Source organism: Temnothorax nylanderi, unplaced genomic scaffold (genome assembly GCF_030848795.1).
Source record: "Temnothorax nylanderi isolate EJ_2023f unplaced genomic scaffold, tnyl_v1.0 TNYL_tig0128_pilon, whole genome shotgun sequence".
Lineage (NCBI taxonomy): Eukaryota > Metazoa > Arthropoda > Insecta > Hymenoptera > Formicidae > Temnothorax > Temnothorax nylanderi.
In genome coordinates this window covers 270,489-284,101 of record NW_027249190.1, presented here as the reverse complement: position 1 = coordinate 284,101, position 13,613 = coordinate 270,489, and the positions used below count along the sequence as shown (strand labels likewise).

At 37.9% G+C, this 13,613-nt stretch overlaps 1 long non-coding RNA gene across 1 annotated transcript in view; it reads right to left on the bottom strand.

The window, feature by feature from the left end:
• The window catches only part of LOC139776783 (uncharacterized), a 201,921-nt gene that overhangs the window by 113,766 nt on the left and 74,542 nt on the right, over positions 1-13,613 (bottom strand). The window lies entirely within an intron of this gene.

The window sequence follows — 13,613 nt, the reverse complement described above, 5'->3', positions numbered from 1 at the left end:
GCGCAGGAATTCTTTTCGAAAAGAGTATCGAAACAATAGTTTACTGTCTAGTTTTCTGGACAATTCAAAGCTATTTATACATATACTTGCTTTTTCAGAAGATTATATTTCATTCTACAAGTTCTTTTATCGACCTTTTACTATCAACATTTAAAACGGGGTCAGCAAAATGTTTATTAATCAAATTAGAAAATATAAACTGCTTTGCTATTAAGATATTCAAATCTTCCATATTTTATTATTAATAATTTTTAACGAAGTTAATTTATTTAAATATAAAATTAGAAATTTTATAGTCATTATTGTATTATGTTTTCCGTTCTTTAATATATTTATTTAAAACCTAATTATTGATTTCTTTATTTTTCTCCTTATATTTGTTTCAATTACGAAAAGATTTATTATTATCGATTTGTGAGTAACAGTTTTATTTATTCTATTCGAAATTATACTATCAAATATATACCTACTGATGTAAAAAATAAAAAATATATTTCTTATATTTATTTATTTATTTTGTTGACATAATTTATTTTGTAATCTGACTCTACATATTTTATAAATAACCGCATATTTCTCGATTTTGAGTCTCCCATGGCACAGCCCAATATCAAACTCCCAGTCGAATGCCAGTTAGGCAGTCAAAATGTTAAATATAAATCACGATAAGAAAAAGAAGAGAATGATTATTACATAATTGGATAAAAACACATTTGTATATGTGTATTCTGCAAATAAGTAACTTTTTTTTTTTTAATGGAAACACTTCATGTGCTCGAGACATTTATTCCTGGCTACTCAACTTTTGAGACATTTTACGTTAGATATAACTTCCGGCATATATTTATGTTTCGCATAATCAACGTGGTATTTCAGAGACACGTCGTGTAATAGGTGCTGTAGATGAATGCAACAGCGTTAATAATATAGGCAATTATGGATCACGCTAGTATTAAACAGAGTTGTGGTTGCAATTAATAAATACCAAATTACATTGACAATGCCTAGTCGCAATCACAATTACCATATTCTAGTTACACTTATGCTCACAATAGCAATAGCAATAATGAACTTTGCGGTAGCAATTTGTAATTGTAATAGTATGTGAATTTTTTAGTGAAATGAGGAGCCAACAAGTATAATAAATAATATACATTACGAATATTTCTGCATGCCCTTTAGAAAATAATAGAAAGTTTAAAAATGTGGTGCTTGTTTTATAGAAAACGTGTCAACAAAGATTATACAAACTTTTGTTAAATCATGTTTGATTTAAGGAACATGCGTGTTTAAGAAATAATGAAATTCACGTTATTCCGTAACTTTTTATCGACTAGGGAAACAACCTCGGAAACGACTGATAAGAATACGAGAATCTCGACGATTGACGGTACACTAACGAAGCACATTCGCACCTTTGAAGTTGAATGTACCACGGTACAATGCGATGACTAACAAAGTAGCGATTGTTTCGCGAGATAATGCAGTATAGGGGCCGCTTTAAATGCCACGGAGAGAAGAGTTAACGAGTAGCGGTGTGCGGCGCGCAGCACAATGCGGAACTTTCCACCCTATATTCAAAACTGTCACATTCGGATTCACGCGAATGGCGACGTTGCTGCAAAGTTTACGCGCTGCTACAAAGTTTCGCAGCCACTCAAGCCGCTATCGATAACCATTGAGCGCAAGATGCGGTAAATCTACTCCGCATATCGCGCGTCTGTCTTGCGATCGTGCCTCCTTTGCTTCTTTCTCACGCCATTTCTTTTGCAGATCTAACTCGTACTTTAAAACAATACAATTCTCCCGAGGCGTGGAATATAAAATGTGCTTTTAAATGTTACCGTCAGCTTTTGTGTACTTTTTCTCGTCGGGACGTTTGTCTGTTTATAGAGGAAATATTTCCTTCAAATTATTCTTCTTAGTTACCTCGTTATTTTGATATGCTCTGTATCAAGGTAATTCAATAGCATTTAATATTCCTTAAAGTCGTCTAAAGTTTGATATAATTGCGCATTTAATCACCTAATACACAAACGGATACCAATCGATACATTATCGCTGTTATCCGACTACGTTTTTCCGCTGTATAGAAATCGCTCTTCCACGCTCAATTTTCAGGCGTTAGATGAAAAATACAACGAATCGTGATCACCTACTGTTGCGGGCTGTATCTCCGGGAAATGAGGGATTGAAGGCGTAGAAAACGATGACTTACGCGAGAAAGTATAGAAACGTAACATCGGGACGTATTCCACGCACGCATATTACTCCGGCATCGATTCCCGGCGCGCAATATACGCGCGACCTTTCAAAAGTTACATAATGTCGCACGCGAAAATGCCTCCGTGAGAGGATATGCATCAACAAGTCTGTAGAGAGTGTGCACTCTATCGGTCTCTGAAAGCGAGCGCCGACGCAAGTAACTCTCGACGACGACGGCAACGACGAGCCAAACCCGTGCTCCAACTTTCGCGAGCACGTACGATACCGACGCCGCCTGAGGCGTTGCCGCCACCATTCACCCCCCTTAAGAAATCGCGGGGATCTCACTTCATAATTTTACAGTCCCGTCTTTTCTCCTTAGCGAGTGGCCGTCACGGTAAGGCCGCAATTCCGACCGGCCGAATCCAATCTGGCGCGGGACAATATCTGAGATTACGTCTGCACGGAGCTCGCCGCTAATACTTCGGCAGCGTGAAACTCCGCGACGCGACGCCTCGTAAAACCGTCTTTGTACCGATCGCGCTTTCCGAACCAGCTGTGGCCGCGCGTCTACAATCCTACGACTAATTTCGTGAGATTTGATGCTTGGCATTCCATAGCCTGAATATTTTCAATTGCACACACTGCCTATATAAATTTAAAACATTAAACATATCAATTATTTAGAGATTTAATAACACTGTTCAACAAAAAATGCACAAGAACCAGAATAATTGTTTCCTGTAGTTTTTTTTTGGACGTTGAATGTTAATTAACAATATCTTTTTAACCATAATCGACACAAGAAATTCCTTTTAAGGGCTGAAAGTCCTAACAACATACTTAATTTTGATTGCAATAAAACTTCCCCACACTTCATCCCATATAGGGTTTTACAATCGGCCCAATACTGGGCCAGTATAACTAATACAGTATTAGTTATACTGGCCCAGTATTGGGCCGATTGTAAAACCCTATATGGGATATCGTAATTACAATATCAGTGAAAATACACTAAAATAGCCCTTTTTACAACTTTAACTGCAAAGTTCTTAAAATTGTGACGTGATAGAGCAATTTGGTAAACGGGATCGTATTCAGTATCCAAAAAACTATAAGACACGATTATTTTCGTTCTTGTGCTCGAAAAAAGAAATAATTTTTGATTGAACAGTGTAACATATGATAATATTGATATTTAAGAAGTTTCACACTAAAGCTTTATATTATAATGCAAGTCTTCTTGAGTATTGAGATTAAAAGGATATTAAAGAGACATTAAAATTTGAGAAATATTTTAGATGTAGTCCGTTCAATATCCCGCACATGCTATGGATTTTTAATATGCTTGCGCGAATAACATATTATTCAGGTGTGAAGAGAGGAATGTTCGGATAATTACGTGCCTTGAATATCAAACTTCTCTCGGGACATTCTTCGCACCAAGGTCATGCGAAACTCCAATGTTGGAAATTCCAATAGAAATACCAATGACACCCGCGAAGTAATTCGTGGCTACGAAGAAGAGTGATTCTGCGGTACGTGCTTGTTCCGATACTGTCAGCTCTTATATTGATACTATCCGGGAAAGATAGAGATAGCCACTTGCTTATTTGCGTGATGGACATTATACGCGAGGATTATTTACGGGGGATAACAATTTACTGATCTCCAATACCGCGCGATAGAGGTTTCCTGTCGAGTCAGGAAGAGCATTATCGCCACTCAGCATTGGATATTCAAAATAATCCGAGTTATTTTTCGCAATACTCGATCAATACATCGATAGTACAAATTAGTTGCCTTATCACGTCAGTTAGTATACCTATATACTGTATACAAATTTTAAATTCATAAATTATAAAAAAAAACATAATTAAAATTATTTGCAATTTTATCAGTAATTGTGCAAAATAGCATCGCTATTCACATCGCTGCTGCTCTACATCGTCTTCTTCGTTTCTTAAATAATAAAAATTGTTCTAATAATTTAAATTGTTCCATTCAAAACTTATCGTAATATAATTCCTACTTTGATGCCTTTTAATATGTTTATGATGATAGTATATCGAAAAGAAATGTAACTGTAATCAAACATAAATAATCAAGCAAATTTAACTATTTGAAATGTATTATGAATAATGTTGCAAAACAATTCTTTCGCATGCTAATGCTGACGAGAAAAGGCGACTTTTCTTGCATCAGGTCTGCCACTGCATATATTCTTTTCGAGTGTAACTCATAAAAAATCGATGCGTTGCTTAAAGGCTTAAAAAATAAAACTTTGGGGCACTTTATATCAGGCACGTTCGCCAAGTTAGCGATCTGTCGTTACATCACTCCACACTATTAGGTGTGTGACTAAAAAGTAGCACGGGGTATACACCTCGTTGATGCATAAGGAATGCGCTGTAACATTTTGCAAGCTTATATATAGCGTACTCTGAAATATCGAGCACTGGCGGGCGCAAACTACTCTTGATGACGTTACAGAATCGACTCTACAAGAAACCATTTAACTTACACGTGTAGTGCAAAGATGCTGACTCAGGATTACGGAAATCTTCGTAGCAAGCAAACCGTGTGTCTTGAGAGAGAACAAAAAAACGAAACAGAAAACTATAGAAAGTTTTCCAATTAACTTATTCTGAAAGAATTCGGAGCGACACGATATAAAAGCGTCCCGTAAACTCATCCAATGGATTCGATCGATCCCCGCGCCCTTTAAGTCTCGATAAATATAACTATACGTCAATACTGTAAATGAGAAAACTTAAAATCCGAAAATACATCGTGCAACGTAAAATATAGAATTTATACAAGTCTACACAAGAAATGGAAAATGTTTGTACATGAGATATGTTGTATATAAAATAAAAAAGTTAGTGCAAGAAAGCCATAGCAGTGTTTATGGGAATACAGATTTGCTGCATCTCACATAAAAGTACGAAATGATTAAAAGAATAATAAATTGCGGTTCTATAATGCACGAGCGGGAGAAATAAATTTGCAACAAAGATTTTTCAGTTCGAAAATGATATACGGTGTAACGTCACCCGAGCTTATATTTCTTGCGAAATTGTATTCAGCTGGGCGTAGAAGACACGGTAATGCAGTTAGTGTAAATTTCATAAAGTGCGTCCGAAGAGTGCGCGATACTGTAAACTCTGCGGCAGCTTATATCGAATTTTCCCGTCTCAACGGCAACCTGTCTCATCATATAACGCGGCGCGCTTTCTTTATGTTGAGACACGGATCTTAAGCATAAGTTTCCGGGAATATACATCTTCTCTCTTAAGCTATTCGCAGTTGCGCATAGAATTGCGCGCATTTGTACGCCTCGTATAGCGCATTTATACGCGAAGTCGGACGTGTACATTGATGTATTATCATTACGCTCGTAATATACGCGGCGACGATATTTTAAGCGTAGAGACAAAATCAATTTCGTTCAATGATAATGGAAAAAAAAAGAAACGTGAAATTACATATGAATTTGATTTTATGTGTCATGCACTTTTAACGAATTATTGGGTACGCGCGGTCGCGTATCGAGGGAGTGTCACAAATATATAAACCCGCATTACAAAATTTCGCTGCGTGTGGTATAAATCTGCCGTAATAATCACCGCATCTTGGAACCGCACGCTGAAATTAATTAATAAATTCTACCATGATAATAAATCGCGCATTAATAAAATGATGCATTTGTGCTCCAGCGTTTTGCACACGGATAATTTTAACAACATTAGCCGCGATATAATTATCACTTTATCATACATTATTGTTTTACAAAAATAACTTTGTACGAACTTCTATTATGCACACAGTGCACACTCGATGGATAAAAACCGTCCATAATCGGCAGAATTTATTCACGCCGTATTTATTAGTGCGAAAATTGAAAAAGGTATCAATAATATATCCAATCTTTTTTTTTCAACTCAATGGAACTATTTTGCAATTCCATGCGATTTATTCCACACGCTGCCGTTCAACTTTTTACATAACATCCAAAAATATTTTCGCTTGTTACATCATCACTGCATTTAACCGAGAAACGCTGCGAAAAGTAATTGGATTCAATTAACGACAATCATACAATGTCAAAAATTTAATTGTCCCGGAAATATCACGTCGATAGTGTCTCTCTGGTCCGTACGGTGACACAAATGGATCACGAAGCTAAACATGTCGAACGGCAAAGATTAGTATTTGTAATCCTCTTAGCTGTCGCGCGCATGTTTTCACATAAAGTTTAAACTCAACACCCGGGCCATCAGCCGGGGCACTGCCTTTTTCGGCACTGTAGATATTTCACATGCCTATAACGCTATGAATTTTTAAAACGATATTTCGCCGGACCGTGGACGACACGACGGCCGACAGCGGCGTACAAACACATCGATATTGCGCGAAACTCGTCGCGCTGCAATTTCGACCGGACAGCAGAGAAGTTTCAGCGATCGCCGGATGTGGAGCGTTTAATCGCGAGATATCAATGCCGGCAAATTGGTCGATAAATTATTGTTGCCGTATCGTTGATCTACCCGCGTCCCTTTCTGTGCGTGTAACCGCATGTTCCTCGATTTTTTTGAAAATGGGTCACAGTTTTCACGCCGCTCAAACTTCGCCCGCGAAACAGGGTGTAAAGCCGACAGGACGGTGTCTGCTTCTATCTCTTTTTTTTTGTATTTTCATAGTTATACTAATCTCGCGGGAGCTGCGCAAAATGAAATCCGCTCGACAAAATATAATGAGACGCGATAAGGCACGCCTAAGCGTTTCCGTTAGCAACTCGAGAGATTAATAATGCGAAAGAACATCACGTTATAACATCGATCCGTTTATAACAAGCCGCTGTATATTTGAAGCAATTCGTGTAAAATGCAAATATGCCAGCGTTCCAAGTTCCTTTCGTTTAAGTCAATAATGAGGTATAAAATGTATTTCGAAAGTTCAAGCTTTTTCTCTCATTTAAAATAAATTTTAAAGCGAAGCAACAGCAGAGTTTGCAGACGTAATTATAAATTAATGGTTGATCTAGTTTTACCAATAAACAAAATAAATATAATAGAATTTTGTTTATCCACTTTGCGAGTAATAAAAACCTCAATTTCATAACTTCTGTAAGTTGCTGTTTACAATTATCGAAAAATCGATAAAATATTGCTAAACAACCAAGTACAATTTTTGAACGTATTTATTACTACTGTTTATTTCACACTTCCTGTCAAAAGATTATAATAAAGAAAAATTGTAATTACATAATAATATGTATAATTTTTATAGCAAATCTCGAAAATTATACAAAGATTATAAAGTAATATATATATTTAAAATAAAGTATATATTTAAAATGGCGAATAAATGTGCGGTTTATGTATTTATTTTTTACATCTGCTGTACTAATACATAAATGTAAATTTGTGGGCAGCAGTTAATCAGATGAGACACTTTCATGAATCGCTTAAAAATTTAATAACTGAATATCCGGTTAAGCTTCCATTAACGAAAGGCGCGACGCTTCTCATGCATTATGATCGACGTGTTGATCCACGCTTGCCGTATATTATCATCAACAAATATTATCGTTATATTTGCATCAGCTTCGATTCCGCTATCCGTTATTATAAATGACTGAAAGCGCAGGTCATCGCAGATAAAAAAGTCAGACGCGTGGCGAAATAAGAGCGCAATACCAAATATTATATTTCCCAAAAATATACGATTATAGATATCCGTAATTTATTTTATTTTACACAGTAATAAATGTTTAATCTTATTATGAAAATTTTGAATTACTTTCTACAAATGTTCTGTATTTTTCTGTCAGAATAGCATCGCTGTCACGAGAAAAAATGTCTCTGACAACGAAAGTCTTGCAAAAGAAAAATATGACACAAAATTTGAACTGTCTAACAACATTCTTTTATTGTTTTTTTTTATTGCCGCATCTATTTCAATGGTAAATAAACGCGGAAGCTTTTTGTGGATTTTTGTAGAACACGCGCGGGATCAATTTCGCGGTGGAGAGATCCCGTGACCCGCCATCCGAGTTCTATATATTTAATTTTACTTGGAATTCGTCTGTCACTGACGCCTGTCTGAATATAGCTTTCTGCGGTTCGCATTTACGCTTTCAGTTTTACTGGAGCCGACATATATCCACGCAGTCAACGATAACAACCTCGGTTGTAATCGCGAAAAGCTGCACGCTCCCGCGAACATCCCGCATGGCAAATCTGTTGGATTCTCTAACGAGTAGGTAGGTACCTGAGTTTCGCGATAATCACCGAAAATCCACCGGCCGAAACGAAACTCACGCGCCTCGTGGCAGACAACAACGCGCTTATGCAGATTGTCGCGTAATTGGCGATGCGAAGCGTGCGATCGTTTTGGCAACATATACCGGCAACGTATAACGATTGCCGCATGGCAATTTGGGAAATAAACGGGAACTAACAATAAATAGAGTCGCGTTGGCAATCAATATATCGCGAATACTGGGTATAGGATAATTGAGAACTTATTTATGCGATATTAAGACCGTTTTCTTATTGTCAACTTTCTTATAGCTTAATTTGAGAAAATCCATACGGAGAAACGTCAAAAGAGGTCATCATATATCGTAACTTTCTGCGCATTGCGAGATCTAGGTCAAACTAAAGACTTACATAAATGAACTTCCATCTATATATGAACGCTGCTTCGAGCCCAACAATTTTGGAACATAATTAAATAGCCAGTTATACGTACGTCATAAAACTATTGTTTCGTGAGCGAACCACTCGGTCCGTTTGCTTATCGATCACCATTATCAAAAGTAAAAAGCAGGCGGTCAGCCTCGTTCAAGGTTCTTATCGGTCCACGATATAATAGATCATATTTTCCGTTGCAAATTAGATACGAGCACCGGTATAATCCTCTAACGTCCTAAGCCGTTATTACATATTAAAAACGGGTCGGCGACCACGCGCTCTATCGTGTTCGCCTTATCGCGCTAATTCGTGAATCGATCCCGTTTCAGCCTAATTGCAAGAAACGCAGACCGCACGAACGCGCGCGAGCTTAATTCTCGACGCGCGCATACGTCGTTAGGGCGCTCCTGCTCCTCGCACCCTCCACCTCCACCTCCTCCGCCTCCTCTAATATAATACATATTTACGGCGCACTTGTACGTGATGTGCTTTATGAAATCCTAAGGATTTCACAGTGTCAGACTAAATGTGCTTTAGTGCGGTGAGATACGAGCGCGAGGCTTAGGGATGTACAAGGGCATCGGACGGTGTTACCCGTAACAACCGGACGGCGGTAACGATAGGGAACCGTAGCGTCGAAGAGGCTGTTAAAATGAATAGTTCGTGGATATCGTTTGGGACCACGCCGCCGCCATTCCGTCTGTACGAAGGTACCAGGCTCTGTTTCAATTTCAGCCGCTCGGGTCCGGCGCGTACAACCGCGATTGATTTCTACGCCCGCCGTAACAAGTCCTTTCGACGTGTTTTCGGAAATTGGCCGACGCGACCGTAACTCGATAGAACGCCACAGGTTATTTTCGCGGCCGGTGACGTCCTATTTGAATATCGACCGCGCCTAATATCCGTGGGACTTTTAGCCGCGAGAAATAATACGGCGCGCCGCGTGCGCGCCTCGCTTCTCTCTTTCAATCTTCTCCCCGCGCGATTGATATCTACTTTCGAGAAAGACGGACCTCGATCCACTCAGCGTACACACCTGTTTCGCCCTTTTAACTATTTCATTCTGTTTGACAGTGCCATGAAGAAGCTTGAGAAAGCTATTTTTATAGAATTTTATATAACCGGAAAGAAATCTTAATAATCCACTAACGGTACCGTCTCACGGGAGTTGTCCGTGTAAGTGGTGGAAATCACATCACCAAGATATTTAAAAGGGTGCTAGCCGGACTTTCAGAGCTTAATACTCCATCTAAATGCTGATTCTTTCAAAGGTTCATTATTTGTTATAATTGTGCGCTTAAATTGTACTTAGAGGAAGGTTGGAGGGTACCCAACCTCCGAGATAGCAAGTGCCGGCACGTTTGTTACTCCATTTTATAGTCTACAATGAAGTAGAGTGCGGAGGAAGACGCCAGTTTCATGGAGACTAATCACTTTACCAACAAATTTGCCCGCTTCCCAACTTGCTGTTCCAAAATTGTACCCGTTCCACAAAGCAATTGCATAATGCGAAAACGGAGCGATAAAGCAAACGTAAGTAAATTTATAGTATCGAAGTGCTACGTGGAGAGAAATGGAACGTTTGTCGAATTGCGTGTAATAATAGAAAGTAAATGTATATATTTTATTTCCTTCTCTCTTGCAACGAATTACGTAAGGTTTAAGCATAGCTCTTAAAATTGAGAAAATGAGAAACTTCACGCGTTCATGAAGATCGATCGGTCTACGACCAATTCTAAAACACTAATCAAATAACTTCTTTGAAAAAAGAAGAGTGTACGCTTTATACAGCTTTCCAACGAAGAGCGCGTCGTACTCGCAAACACTCAGCCCGGAGTCTCTTCTAAATAAACGATTCCAATCAAACAGCCGGTATTGCTGCTTAAAAGTCCCCAGCAAACATCGCGGCAAGTGCAGCGACGCGTGAATGTGAACATCACATATATCGAATAATAGCAACGCAATCATCGACTAGAAAGCGCTACGCTCGACTTTCGTTTCCCTTTTAACGTTTGCAAAAACTAACGAAAATTACGTTCATTTCCAGACAATAAAGGCAATTGCTCTAAAGGATATTGTAAGAAGATTTTCTAATCCACAGGACGTTCATTACAATTAAACTATTATTTAGGATCACTTTATTATACATTTGCAATTTACTAAATCAGAGAAGCATTTTTGATTTTTGAAAGCGTTTTAACACTAGAACTAATAAAGCAGCCAGAATGATTGCTTTGTAATGTTTTTCCAAATTTACATTGCACATTCTGAAGTTTTCCGTTGCAATTTCTAAATGATAAAATCGATCAATTTAACTTTCCCTTTTCAGAGATATCTCTTTTTTAAATATATACATACATATGTATAGTATATTTAAATAGTAGAAATATATACGTTAATCGTCGATGATTCTAGTGTTAAGGTATGGAAAAAAGTTACTATCCTAAAGAAGTATCTCTAGTACAAAGTACCATAGAGCTACTTGATTTACTTTATAGTACATACAGAACTTTAGTCATAAATATTCTGTGCCTAATCCCTAGGCACTCTCTACATTCGATTCTTGAACGAGATCGACGATCCTCTCGCACGAGGCGCACGAGTTCGTTCATCGAGATCCATTTTCCGTCGCTTCCATCTCGTTCTGCGCCACCCTCCCCGACGTCCGTCGAGTCGGTATCCTTCCCGTTCACAACGTAGGACTCCCAATACATATATGTATCGAGCACGGGAATAAATCAAGAGGCATAAAACACGTGTGACCGAACGCGATCGAACGGCCTCATTCGCGAGAAACGAGGGTAGTCCGGCCGATGCTCAACCTTGCGAGCAACGCGGTATGGTTACACGCGAGGCTGCGACCGAGCAATTAGGCGATATTCGCTATAACCGTACCCTAGCCTTAGCATAGTTTTATTCTTATTATAGTCTCGCGTCTCGCGGTCTGAGAATCCGCGCCGCATTAGCTCGTACGTTTAGTCGAAATCAACCACTCGCGCCGCTTGATCAAAGATCCATGAAACCTCGAATCCACGAGTATATCGTGAGCAGATCTGCTCCTATGCATCGCGGCGGCATGCCACCGAGGCTTGATTTATCGCGCGGGAAATATTGGCCGCATCGCGCTCGCCGACAGCGCGGAAATGTATAATACATCGGAGGAGGAACGGCCGCTCATTCTCCACGGACGATATAAAGCATGGCGAATACCGATAGAACGGCAATGATGCATCGAGGAAACAATGAGTATTTATACGATAGTGATGGTGATTCATTTAAAGAGAAAAGGAGTGCGCGCGCGCGCAGGAGGAGAGAGAGAAAACAGAGAGGGAGATTATGTCTGGACTGATCCGTTCGGAAAGCGTTTACGTTATTTTACCTAGAGTCGTCGAAGTTTCTACTAGCATGGAGTAACGCACTCTTATGCATCCGTGTTTACATTCGCGGCCGTGAAGTAATAAAAGCAGGGCGCAAGTGGAGCGTACCACTTTCACGGTACCCGCGCTTCTAAGACTGATCGATACGTCGTCGGAGGCCGTGACACCCTCGCGAAGAAGTATGAACCTCTTTTTCTCTTCACGGGATCAGGCGAAAGAAACATCAATCCGCATATACACCAATGCACGCCAGTGACGAAGCAATGGTATTTAGGTAAATGGATATTTGACGATTGTAGGGCGCTAACCGGTTTGCCAAACAGTTTACGTTCCATCTGATTCCATTTTATTACATAAATTATTTTTATTAATTTCTTATTATTACATAATTCTTTTTAATTGTGGATAAATTAGAACCTCTTATTATATTATATAATAATTAATTAATAAAGTAATTTGCATAATTTAATAATTTATTAGATCAGGATATTCCTTATTAGGTCAGTATCTCATCATCTAAAGGGAATTTAAATAATTAAGAATCTAATTAAAACTATAATATAATAAAACAATCGATAATGTTTTACAAAATAAATATTTCCATTAAATAATTACAACTTTTTTATAAGTATTATTTAAATTATATAGTCTATAGTGAAATTATAAGCTTCAAATAAATCAGATTAAAGAATATACTGTTAAAGCATAAGATTTAATATAAACGTATGTTAAAGTATTAATGAATTCAGTAATAATAAATTTAGGGATCTGGATTTGGAAAGGATTGTAGAAATTATATTAATAATTAAAGCTTGGTAGTAAAGTATAAATGACTTACTTTCACATAAAGTATTTTAATCGATTGAAATCTGGTTAACAAGATCTTTCTTCAAAGATAGATTGGAATTAGAATAGTCTTTGCACCAAGCGATCTCACGCGAAACAAAGATTTTAAAACGGAAACTTTGTAACTTTGTTGTTCAGTCTGGAATGACGCTATGTAGATTTGCGCGAGTCATAGCTGCACAAATGACGAAAGTTATTTTTCTTCGGAATATATTATAATAACTTTCGCGATTGCTTGCGATACAGCAGATTGCGTACACGTTGTACAATAAAAATATTTAATAGTCTTTATTCGCCTCTGTTAATTTATTTATTATTAACTCTTCAAGTTTGATCTTCGGAAATACGCTATTAAAGGATGATATAGCGATCGTAAAACAATTCGTACATATAAAAAAAATGTTCACTGATATAACATCAGAATAAATAAATGAACGAATTAATATATAGAGAATATCCTACATATATTTCACTCTTGGAATTG